Below are 11,655 nucleotides of genomic sequence, written 5' to 3'. Positions count from 1 at the left end.
CGTGATACCAGGCTGAGAAGGGAGGCTGTTGGCTTCACGTGCATAAAGCTGGTGGGAACGTGACCTTGAGGGAAACAGCACAAATGTATGTAGCGAGAGCTTCTAAGCAACTGCTGGTTGAGAAAAAGACAGGAATCAGGGAAAAGAGCCAGGAAACAAGGAAGAGGGGGAGAAAATGAAGAGAGAAAGCAAGCTTGATCCTTTAAGGGAGTGGCTGGATCGCGTAGTGTTCTCAAGGCTTTCTCAGCCTCCAGGAAGGGAAGAGAAGAGAAAGGGATGACGCCTGCAGACCTTGGGCTGGGAAAATGAGCCACATTGACGTAAATCGAGTCAGAAAAGGAAGTACACACCAGAGCCACTTATGAGCACAGTGCCTGCCTTACCTCCGGTAACCATGGCAGCAATCCCCGGACTTGGGACCATCAGCCTCATTTTACAGAAATAGGCGGGGAGAGATGAAGGAACTTGCCCAAAGTCTCCCGGTGAAGGGCAGAGCATGGCTGCAAATCCTGACCTCTCACCCCCCACCTTCCTGGCTCTGCAGTTTAATGGGAAGCACTTGGGCTGAGAAATGGCGGAGTTTTGTTACTTCGGGCTGCTTAACCATCCATCTGGAAGGTCATAGCCCCATGGAATCTCAGGAATCAGGAGCCACTGAGATCGGGGAGGCAACACCTCCTCTCTCACAGGTGACAAAACAGAGGTGCAGAGGGAAGGCCACACGGCACTTCAACAGCCAGCTGGACGCAGAAGCCCCCTCTCACTTCCCGCTTTACTGCATCCCCTGGCTTCTTGGATTGTGATTTGAGAACCCAGGAGGTGGCAAGCCAGCCCTAGGGAATTCTCACTAATCTTCTGTGATGGGGCCCTGGTGGGGGGCGGGGTCTGGATGGGGGGAGGTGGCGCCAGTCAGCGACCAGGCCCAGGACCCAAGCTTGGCAGCTTGTTCTCTCACAATGAGGAATTAATTGCATGTGCAGAAGCTGAGGAGCCAGAGGGAACTAATGGGTTATGCAGGAGTCACACTTTCTGGGTGCAAATTTTTACTTCCTAAGTAGGACCTTGTGCAATGAACTGGCCTCTCCATGCCTCAGTTTTCTTATGTGTTAAATGGGGATATGAATTAGTCAGAGTTCTCCAGAGAAGTAGAACCAATAGGATATATTTATTTATCTATCTGTACATATCACATATATATATATGGACTCTCTCTCTCTCCCCTCACCTCTCTATATCTAGACGGGGGTGGGGGGGGTGGAGAGAGAGAGAGAGGAATTGTTTCTTACTTCTGTGGAGGCTGGGAAATCCTAGGATGTGCATTTGGCAGCTGGAGCCCCAGAAGAGCCAGTGGTGTAGTTGTAGTCTGAGTCTAAAGGCCTGAGAACCAGAAGAGCTGAGGGTATAAGTTCCACTCTAAGGGCAGGAGAAGCCCACCATCCCAGTTCATCAGCCAGGCAGGAGGTTTTCCCTCTTACTCAGCCTTTTCATTTTTGTCAGACCTTCAACTGATTGGATGAGGCCCACCCACCTTGGGGAGGGCAATCTGCCTTCCTCAGTCTACAGACTCACATGTTAACCTTATCCAGAAACGCCCAGGCAGACACACCCAGAATAATGTTTGACCAAATGTCAGACTTCCTGTGGCCCAGTCCAGCTGATGCATACCTTTACCCATCACAGGATGCTAAGAGTATTGCCAAAGGACTGTCTTGGGGAATATATGAAGTCTGGAGAGCATCTGGAATAACTGTTCACATGCCCTATGTACTTAATAAGCATGGGGGAAGACGATGTTGATAGGACTGATGGTGACAGTGATGAGGATGGTAGGGAATAGCAGGCTAGGGCTCTCAAGTTTCCAATGGGTGACTTAGGAAGTGTCCAGCAATGGTCAGTATTCTATGATGAGATTATTATGGAAGTTATAGAGACTCTTGGGGGAAGACACATGAATGGAAACAGCCAGTCCTCCTCACAGCAGCCAAAACACCCAATGTGGTCCATCTTTAACTCCTCCAGAAAGATTAAGCAGTGGCTTCCTTACCCCTAAGGATGCAACATAACTTCCCTTGCTGCGTTGGCTCAGTAGATACAAGATCTGCCTACACCCCAGAGTGGACAGAACTACACATTAGAGCAATTACCCAGAGCAGCCCATCCAAATATCTATAAGAAATGCTTAAATGATGCTACCGAAGTGCATCTTGGGCACATCCCAAATGTATACACACGTTCCCATTGTGTTGTCTGCCCACAGCCTCTGCCCCATTGGCCACTGCAGCTGTCAGAGAAGCGAGTTCAGACACTGGAGGCAAAGCGCCCCAGCCCTTCTCCCCTCCCTCAAAGCAAGCATGTCCTCATTTGTTTCCCCAAAGCTCTTAACTCACAACAGCTGAGTGGACGAAGCCCTAAAACCCTGCCCTCCTTCTCATTCCTTCCCTGAAGAGATACTCGTAAGTAAATATTTTCTCCTGAGAGGAGAATTTCTCCAGTAGAAACTGTCAGCAGCCAGAGTGGCTGTGAGAGGCCTGCAAATGTTTTCATCTCTCACACACACACCCCCATCTGGTGCTGTGTACGTGATGTGTAGAGTGTGTGCGCACGCGCACACACACGCCCGCACACAGAGGATGGGCCCCTAGCCCCCATCACTCACCCTAGTCAGGCCTGCAGAGCTCACTATAAATCACCTCAGCCAAGAGAGAGGCCGGGAATATGCTGAATCATCTAATCAGCCAAGAAAGACAGTGATAGAACGATCACCTTCCCCCTCAGCCGCCCAGAAAGCCAGCAGCTCAAGTGTCTTCCGTTTTCATGTTAATCAGGCTCTTCCAGCCTCAGCCAAGGATGGGGCTGACGCCTGGAGGCCCGTGGCAACCCAGCCCGCCTTGGACAGGGGCCTGCTTGCTGCTGGGCCCCTGCCCTGGGAGGAGGTGACTCGGGGGACCCCGCCCCAGTGTCCCCAGGAAGGTTTTTCTTAGAAATCTGCTTCTTTTGCTCTTAGAAACCTGCAATTGAATGGAATTACAGGACCCCTGCACTGTTACATATTTGTCCCATTTCTGCTCCACAGCGGCCTTTGTCCTACCCCAAAGTCACATTTCGGAGGTTTGGACCGGAGCTGAAGAGCTATTTCAGAGGCTTGTGCTCTGTCCACAGTGGCCTGTCCACTGGGGCCTCACTTTTGTTGTCCTCGGCAGGGTGTGTCCACCCAGAGCCGACCAGCGAACCTAGCCAGGGACGCAGGCCCAGAAGCCCGTGCAGGAAGGCCACCTTTCTGTGCCTGGCACACACGCCCCTCACCCTCTAACACGGGCAGCTCGGATGGGAAGAAACCCCCAAAAGCCTCTCCTTCCTTCACCCCACCTGCCAGAACCAAAAAAATACCACAGCCTCCAGGAAAGCATATTTACCTGGAGGGGCCTCTAAGTCATCCCGGGACAAGCCTGGGTTTCTGGGTGGAGGGGACCGCCTTTGCAGGGTTTCTGGAAGCAATGGAAATCCGAGACACTTAAGGAAAACAAGCACCGAGCTGGGCGCCTGGCCTATGGTCATGCTCAGGTGTAAAATGGTGGGCAGAAAGGTGAGCCCGGAGGAGAGAGAGGTCCTCTCCGGCACACCCGGAGTGCCTCAGAGAAGACCTCTGTTCACAAAAAGGCTGCTGACTAGCAGCCTCCTAGGAGTTTTTACCACCCCATCCCTCACCCTGAGCAGGAGAGCTCTGCTGTAGTAGAATGATGTCTCGTAGTGGGAAAACGTGCCTCTTTCCCAACCCTCTGTTTTGTAGGAAAACAGAAAACAACCTGGGGAGAATCTGGACTCATAAAGATGGAATTAACGCTGAGCTGAGGGGAATAGCTTTCCGCTCTGCCTCAGGCTATCAGCTCTCCTGCAGTCATTAATCCTTGGCAAGTGCTTAACTGGAGGCCGGGAATCAGCTCCTCTGGCCTCACTGAAGTCACCAGAAAACTAGGACCGTGGGCCCAGTGTTTTACCCCTGGAGTCGGTGTTTGCCCAGGAGCTGGGCCCAGTGACCGCCCAAGGCCTGTGTCTGCAGGAAGTTCTGTGACCTCTGTGGGCCTGTGTCTGTCACAGGCCTGCATCCACCGGGGGTCTGGGTCTGCCTGAGCCATTGCTACAGGCTTTGTGACTGTCATGGACCTGGAGAAGCCCAGAAACCCACAGAGAACCCAGAGGAGGCGGACACTATTACTAGGAGCTGGGTATTGCTTTCCTAAAGGCAGAAGTACATTTAAAGGGGATTTTTAAAAACTTTCGGAAGACGATGACAATTGTAACCATTGTGAAATGCTTCAGCAAGAAGAGAGAAGGATATTTTATTTTCTCTTGAAAAATCAGTTCTTTGGGGACCTTCAAGAAGAACTGGGTTGACTGGGTCTTATGGGCTGAATTGTGTCCTCCCAAAATTCCCAAGTTGAAGCCCTAACCCCTACAGACTGAGAATGACACTGTATTTGGAGACAGTCTTTAAAGGATGATTAAATTTAAATGAAGCCTTTAGAGCGGGCCCTAATCCAATCAGACTGGTGTCCTTAAAAAGAAGAGGAAATTTAGATGCACAGATGCACAGGTATGTGAAGACTCATGGAGAAGGCAGCCGTCTGCAAGCCAAGGAGAGAAGCCTCCGGAGAAACCAGCCCTGCTGACACCTTGAACTTGGACTTCTAGCTTCCAGAACTGAGACAATAAATTTCTATCCTTTAAGCTACCCAGTCTGTGGTCCTTGTTATGGCAGCCTAAGCAGATGGATACACTAGGCTACAGCAGATGAATCTTTAGGCCTGGTTTGCTTTGTTTCCCTAGTACCTGTCATATAGCTCTCAATGAAGTGGGGAGGGTATAGCTCAGTGGTAGAGTGCACGCCTAACATGCATGAGGTCCTGGGTTCAATCCCCAGTACCTCCATCTAAACAAACAAACCTAATTACCTCTCTCCTAAAAAAAAAAGTTTTAAAAAAATTTTAAAAAACCTCTCAATGAGAAAAAGTTAACCATAGTCACATAGCAAACCACTCCAAAACCTAATGGGTTAAAAACCCAGCAGTCACTTATTTTACTCACAATCGTGTAATTTGGGCAGGGCTGGGTGGGGATACCTTGTCCCTGCTCCATGCAGCATCAGCTGGACTGACTTGACTGGGGACTAGAAGATTGTATTAGTTACCTCTTGCTGCCTAATAATTTACCCCAACATTTAGTAGCTTAAAAAAAATTTATAATCTCACACAGTTTCTGTGGGTCTAAAATCTGGGTGAAGTTTAACTGGGTGTCTCCAGTTCCATGTGCATCACCTGATTGCAGTCAGGCTGCTGGCTGCATTTGGGTTCCCTTCCAAAGGCCTGGCTGGTGGGGAATCTGCTTCCAAGTTCACTCACGTGGTTGATGGCAGGTCTTTCTCTCTTACCGCCTGGGCCTCTCTACAGGGCTGCCTCACAACATGGGAGCTGGCTTGCCCCAGGGCAAGAAATGCAAGACAGAGTGTGTGTGGGAGTGTATGAGACAGAAGCCACAGTCTTTGCATAACAACCTTGGGAGTGTCATCTTATTACCTCTTCTGTACTCCATTTGTTAGAAGCTAGGTACTCAGTCTAGTCTCCATAAAGAGGAGGAGATGACACAAGGTCAAGAATACCATCATTGGGTGCCATCTTAGATTTTCCCTACCACAAGGATTGACTTTCAAGATGGCTCTCTCACGTGACTGGCAAGTTGGTATTGGGTGCTTCATGGAAGCTCAGCTGGGGCTGTGGGCTATCAATCTTGGTTCCTCTCCACATGCAGCTTGAACTTCCTCATGGCATGGTAGCTGGGTTCCCAGAGCAAGTGTCCCAAGAGAGTAAGGCAAGAGGACAGTGCATTTTTATGAGCTCGCCTCAGAAGTCACAGAGCATCACTCCTTCCACACTCTATAAATCAAAACAGTAACAAAGGCCCACCCAGGTTCAAGGATAAGGGTTACAGACTCCACTTATTGATGCAGGAGTGGCAAGGATCTAGAAATGCACGTGGGACAGGAGCTATGGTTGTGGTTATCTTTGGAAAATACCTCTGCTGCAATGAAGCCTGGTATTAATTAGAGAAGAGTCACACTACAAACTCACAAAGCCCACCCTGCTCATTTTGAATATGTGGATTTCCCGGTGTTCTCAGTTCTCCAGGTCTAGCCTACCAGGGTCTTGCTACTCGGAAATCAGGGAAGTTATGGAGCCTGTAGAAAGAACTCTCTTGTCCCCATAGAAGAGCCTGGGATCTCAGTAGGGGATTTGCAGAGGTTGAAAGGTTGGCCATCACCAGAATGGAGGCTGCCATAGCCCCAGGGAACTGTGTATCAGTAAAAGGATTAGTGGAGCTTCTCAGTCATTCATTCATTCAGCAAACAGTCCTTGAATGCTCCCTGGCACTGTACAAATTTCATAGGTTTGGCAGACATTGTCTTTCCCTTTCCTAACAGCCCTGAGATTTTCCTCTAAGAACCATCTCCCTTTGTTTAGTAACCACCCTCCTCCATCCCTGCATTGTGTAGCAACCACGCAGTTTGGGTGGGCTGAACGCATCCCTACCTCCATGGTCTAAGCCAATGAGAGCAATTCTATTTCTCTAGTCACAGGGAGTGATGATCATATCAAAGAGACACTCAGGACTTTTGAGGGAAGAAAATGCTTTTTTTTTCTTTTGCTGGATGTGAATGAGGAAGCATGCAGACCCAGTTTCTGTTAACAACCGTCTTGCAACCATGAGGGAGGACAACCTGAGCACAGAAACAATTCCCAGAAAAGGATAAAACTGAGAGAAGTACAGAGGAGTGAAGCCAGAGCCTCAATTTAATCATGCCTTCTTAACCATGTGAGCCAATAAATCTCTCTTATGGTTCAAGCCAGGTTGAATTGGGCTTTTCTATAATTTTCAAGTCCTTTAACTCATATGAGTTCAGGAAAGTTGCAGGATACAAGATCAAGACACAAAAATCAGTTGTATTTCTGTACACAAGCAATGAACAATCCAAACACGAAATTAAGAAAACAGTTCCATTTACAACAGCGTAAAAAGAAAAAAATTCTTAGAAATAGGTTTAATCAAGGTGGTACAAGACTTGTATACTGACAACTGTAAATTATTGCTGAAAGAAATTAAAGAACACCTAAATAAATGGAAAGGTATCCCATGTTCATGGATAAGACTTAATACTGTTAAAATTGCAATACTCTCCAAAGCAATCTACAGATTCAATACAATCTTTATCAAAATCCCAATGGCCTTTTCTTCAAAAATAAAAAGGTAGATCCTAAAATTCATATGGACTTGCAAGGCACTCCAAATAGTCCAAATGATTGTGCAAGAGAACAAAGTTGGGGTACTCATACTTTCCAATTTCAAAACTTACTACAAAGCTACTGCAATCAAAATAGTAGGGTACCACCCCATTTTAAGGACAGACATATAGATCAATAGAATAGAATTGAGAGTCTAGAAATAAACCCAGGCTTCTATGGTCAACTGAGTTTTGACAAAGGTACCAAGACCACTTAATGAGGAAAGAATAGTCTCTTCAGCAAGTGGTGCTGGGACAACTGGATATGCAGATGCAAAAGCATGAATTTGTGTTCCTACTTCAGACCATACACCAAAATTACCTAAAAAAAAAAAAAAGACCATACATCAAAGACCTAAATTTGGAGTCATCACACCAACATTTCAAGGCAAGTCTGCTTGTCTTTACTCACTCCTTATCCTGACTATTTGCCCTTTAAATTTCCCTGAAAGGAGGGAGTTTGGAAAGCCCAATTTTGGTGCATCAACTCCCCAAAAATCTTAACACATGGGAATATTTTATTTATTGTTATTTAAAAGCTGGGGGAAAAAAAACCTCAGTCTTTGAAAACTGGGTTTTATTAAGAATCTCATTATGATGTCCCCTGCCCTCATCCCACATCAGATTATTAACACAGGCTTTGTGGACCGAGGCTCTGGGCAGTCGGCCATCCTCTCAGCAGGGCAGTGCTAATCTTCACGGCTAATCCACATACCTGCTAAACTTCAGCAACTCCAAAGAAAAGATTTCTGGAGAAAGCCACTTAAAGGGAGGCTCGGGCTTCCAGGAACTCCTTCCTGTGGCACAACACTCAGCAGGGTCTTTATCAGAATGTGCCGGGTGAGATCATCAACATTTAAAATTAATCTGCCCATATCCAAAATAAATGAACAACAGTGCCACGAGTGTGGCCTGGCCTCTGCTCATGTTTGTTATTTATTCACTTAAAATCTGTGGGGCTTGCTTGGCCCATGAATCAAGGGCCTTGATGTCTGATCCAGGGAGTGGAAAACGGGGACAAAAAGTGGGCGAAGACAATTGGCTATCTACCTGCAAAAGAATGGAGTTGGACCCTTATATCATACCATGTACAAAAATTAACTCAAAACAACAAAAACCACACGAGGTCAGAAATTGACACAACATTGTAAACTGACTATACTTCAATTCAAAAAAAAGAAAAGCTGCACGAGGCCAAAGTTCAAACCCTCACCAGAGACCGGCTACTAAGACCCCTGACACGCATTGTACACTAGAAGTCCCAGATCCACGCAGCTGCCCGAGGCCTGCACAGGAAGCTGGGCAAAAAGCCTGGTCCTCCCCACCAAAGAGGTCTCCCCAGCTTGGTCTCCCACCCAGCCACGTGGCCCCTTCTACAAGCTCTCTATCCATTTCCACACCATCTGGCCTTTGTTCTTGCTCATCTCTCTGCTTAGAATGCCATCCCCAAATTCAAGGCCAAGTTCAAATATCTACCTCTTCTTTAGATCTGAGGAGGGTTTCCTCATCAGAAACCCTGGCTCTTTTCTCAGGGCTCACACAGCATGTCCCTTTTAGCTCTGGCATTGCTATATAGCAACCATTGTCCTCTAGTCTCTGGGGTAGCCCTAAATTCAAAAATGTTGTCACATTGTCTCCTTAAACCATGTAAGTGTCCTAGAAATTCCAGGATTTCAACATCAAAACTGCATTTCTTAGATTATTTCTCAGAATTGGAAGTGACCCCATAATCCCATATTTAGGTCAAAAGGCCCCGTTTTGGATTTATAAAGTAAGACACTGTGATTAAACCACTTATTTCATTCTGCTTTGATTATAAATATGTCTCCTCAGTAGATTGTGAGCTGCTCCTTAGGGAAAGATACTATACCGATTGGGATTAGTTTTGGCTAAAAGCAACGGAGACTCAAAACTGCAGTGGCTTAAATGTGATAGAAGTTTCTTTCTCATTTGCACAAGTCCAGAGGTAGGCAGTTCAGCACGGGAATGGCTGCTCTTCTAAGAAGACCTCGGGAATCCGAGCTCCTTCCTGTATACCATTCCACCATTCCTAAGGTAAAGCCCTTGTCCTCATGGTCCATGATGGTAGCTAGAGCTCCAGTCATTACATCAACATTCCAAGCAGCAAGAGATGAAGAATAAAAGGAGAAATGGTCAAATATCAGCTATCTCTTCAGGAAGTTTCCTGGAAGCAGCCACCTGATACTTCTCATATCCCAGTTGCCTGATTTTAATCATATGGCCATACCTACCTGAAAAGGAGGCTGGGAAATGTACTTTTTCTCCTAGGTGGCCACGTGCCTAGCTGAAAATCAGAGTTTGATCACTGTCAGATGGAGAGGCAGTGTACTGGAGAATAGTCTCTGCCAAAGAAGGTCTTGCGCATCTCAAAATTTCAATTTAGAAAAAGACTCCCGCATAGTGCCTCATACAGAGCATCAGAGAGTGAGAGATAGGACAGCATAGGATTGCGAAGCTCATTAAAATATCCAAAATATCTTTCAACTACATCATTATCTCACTTGTTTCTACAAGAGAAGGCTTCCCTAACCAAACCAATATTTCAACTGTGATCAGAGAGGAATGAAGGTTTTCAAAAGTCACAAACACATTGTATGCAAATGGATCACTACTTACAAATGAGACTTCGCTGGTCAGCCAGATAGGCTCTTGAGCTGATGACTACCTCTGAACGTAAAATTCAAAACAAACTAACAAAAGCTCTTATTAAGCCTACCTTTTATTAAGCTGGCCACCCACTAAATGCATCAGTGCAAGGGAGACTTGCAGTACTGAGTATCAAAATTTCCTTTGCTCATACATTTGCACAATTTTCAGAGCATGCAAAAGTTTTTGAGTCTCCATTTCTCACTGGAACGAGGAACTTGGTACCTGGGGCCATTTTAAAACAGAGCCCCCAAATTCTTTGATATCCCTCTCATCAAGATTTGGGCATCTGAATGGGCTTGTGATGGCTTCAACCAATAGATTATGGCACTTGTGACACTGAGTGACTTCTGAGCTAGGTCAGAAAGGGCCATGCAGCGTCCACCCGCATCTCTTGGGACAGCTGCTGTGGGTGAACCAGCCACCATGTAAGATGTCCAATCACCCTGAGACTGCCATGTGTCGGAGATGCTCCGGGCAATGGCTTGTCCCCATTGCAGCACCAGGTATGTGAATGAAGCCGTCTAGAACTCTCTAGATCCAGCCCACCCACCACAGGGTGGTTTCAGTAGATGCCAGTAGGAACAAAGGAATCGCCCAGCTCGCCCTGCGCTGGGGCACAGATCCATGAGCATAATCAAATGGGTGTTGTTTTATGACACTAAGTTTGGGGTGATTAATGAATGCAGCAATCATGACAGAACAATAACGCATATAAAGTGATCTGTGATGAAATCGGAAACTCACTGAGTGGGCTTCAACCTAACAGAAGCCACCAGCAGCCAACTGCATGCAAAGCCCCAAGATTTTCTCTCCAGGCCCTTGCCAGCCCCACCTCGCTGGGTAAGGAGCAGGCAACCTAGTCAAGTGGGTACATGGTGCTCAGACACGGAAAGCCTTGCGTTTAAATCCTTATTCTGCCCCGTGCCAACTGGCATGACCTGGGGCAGGCTGCTTAATCTCTCTGAACCTCGGTCCCCCAAATGGGGACATTACAAATACCCTTCCTAGCGTTGCTGTTGGAATTTGATGAGCTAACCCTGCAAAGGCTAGCACACAGTAGGTGCTCTGTAGGGTCCTTCTATGTATCCTATCCTGAGTTTTCTATGCATTTCAAATATTCATGAGCCTCCATTTTTCGGTCGAGGAAACACTCTTTGGCTTGCTCCAGGATGGTTCCCGTTCAAGTGTCAGGATTCGACAGAAAGACTACGGCAGCTCTTGAATGAGCTCGGATCCCTGGATACAGGGCGGTCCCTCCTCACAGCCTCACGACCCCCTCCTTTCCGCGCTGGCAGGCTGCCCTTGCTGAACCGAGGTGAACATCAGTGGTGGTAAGCCCTGGGCCATGTGCGGTTCAGCCCTGATCTCGTAAACACAAGTCTTGCCAAACCTGAAACTCAAGTCATGGGTGAGTGGTGAGCTCTGGGTTGCGTTCTGGTTTTCCTCATCCAACAACTATAATCACGTAGGTTGTTAAAAGAGTCGGGGTTTTTTTTTGTTTTTGTTTTTTGGTTTTTTTTTTTTTTTGAAGCAACTTCAGAATTGGCTGAACGAGCGGAATAATTTAGTGTAATGTAGTTTCCTCCCTCCAATCCCCCCTTCCCCTTCTCCTTCCCCGCCCCCTCCCCTAGAAAAATCCCAACACGGCAGACGCT

General features: G+C 47.1%; 1 non-coding gene across 1 annotated transcript; it reads left to right on the top strand.

Annotated features, from left to right (window-relative positions):
• Nucleotides 1–4,853: 4,853 nt before the first annotated feature.
• TRNAV-AAC (transfer RNA valine (anticodon AAC)) lies at nt 4,854–4,926 on the top strand. Its single transcript has one exon. It is a non-coding gene; the product is annotated as a tRNA-Val (tRNA).
• Nucleotides 4,927–11,655: the final 6,729 nt, after the last annotated feature.

Source organism: Camelus bactrianus, chromosome X, assembly GCF_048773025.1.
Source record: "Camelus bactrianus isolate YW-2024 breed Bactrian camel chromosome X, ASM4877302v1, whole genome shotgun sequence".
NCBI classification, from domain to species: domain Eukaryota; kingdom Metazoa; phylum Chordata; class Mammalia; order Artiodactyla; family Camelidae; genus Camelus; species Camelus bactrianus.
The sequence above is the reverse complement of the archived record's forward strand: the minus strand, read 5'-3'. Positions and strand labels throughout refer to the sequence as shown.